Below are 1,202 nucleotides of genomic sequence, written 5' to 3' on the forward strand. Positions count from 1 at the left end.
GGACACTGCCGCGGTAACGCGCGGCAGTGAGCACTGCCGTAGCAACTCAGAGCAATAAGGTTTGCTCTTTTAGCCTCTCCTGCGTTCAACTGTTTTTTTATTTTCGTTTGCAGTGCATTTTCCTTCTGTCAATTTTTCTGATAGAGAAGATCCGGGTCAGAGCGGTATTCTTCATGCTTCTTTCAATGGTGATTTTTTGGTTAGAGAGGCCCGTCAATTTAATGAAAATTGCGCCGATAGTATTCCTGAACTGGTTCGTGAAGGAAGTCGTCGTACTCTGCGACAATTATTGACCGATTTACCCTTGACGCCTATACGAGACTCTACCGAACCATTGAAGAAACCCAATTACTTGTTCGGAGATTCTATAGAGGATCCTGACGTTCTTTCTTGTAGTCCAGAAGTTTGGTTGAACGAATCCGATGGAGATATCCTATTTCTTCCCTCGTTTCCCCGACATTACTCGTTGCTGCAACTACGGAACTTGACAGTATCGAGAAAAATGTCATGGCACTTGATAGAGGATCATGAACGCATCCATTGCGGGTTCATAGGTAATGATGTTACAGCACCTGGCTCCAGTGGTCGACATACTGTTCGTGGCCTTCACCCGGGGGTACTTAGCTCAGATAGTGCTCCTCAGAATGAATTGATGATAAGGGCCAATACAGTGAAAACCCAGCTTGCTAGACTAGGCAGAGAATTTCCCCTCAAGAAGTTTAGATGCTTCGGTTGGGTCCATTCACTTGCAGATAAATGGTGGTCTAGGATGACTAACTATGTGCTTGGGTGCTGGGGACAAGAATTAGCCAACATTGGGTTGGACGTCCCGATTCGAGCCAGCATGTATGGCCTTCCGATAAGCGTCGACCACTTTCTAGCCTTGTTTGAATCTTATAACCTAGATACAAACACGTTTTTCACTAACTATGGGGAATTAGGGCTTCCACTCCATGAGATGATGAAGGTGTCGGGATTACCAATAGGGAATACCCCATATCAAGAATACTTCCCCGCTAATCGTCAGCTTATGATGATGAAGAGGGCTGGATCTGTTGCCTATGATATTCTTTGGGAATTAACCTGTCATTATCAGACGGCGATAGCCAGGATTGAGGTGAAAAGCAAGAAAGCAGCTCGAGTCAGTCTGAAGCAATTTGCCGACTATTTATTCCAGAATCTCGAGAGTTCGACTGGTGAAG

Source organism: Asparagus officinalis, chromosome 4, assembly GCF_001876935.1.
Source record: "Asparagus officinalis chromosome 4, Aspof.V1, whole genome shotgun sequence".
In the NCBI taxonomy this organism is placed as follows: domain Eukaryota; kingdom Viridiplantae; phylum Streptophyta; class Magnoliopsida; order Asparagales; family Asparagaceae; genus Asparagus; species Asparagus officinalis.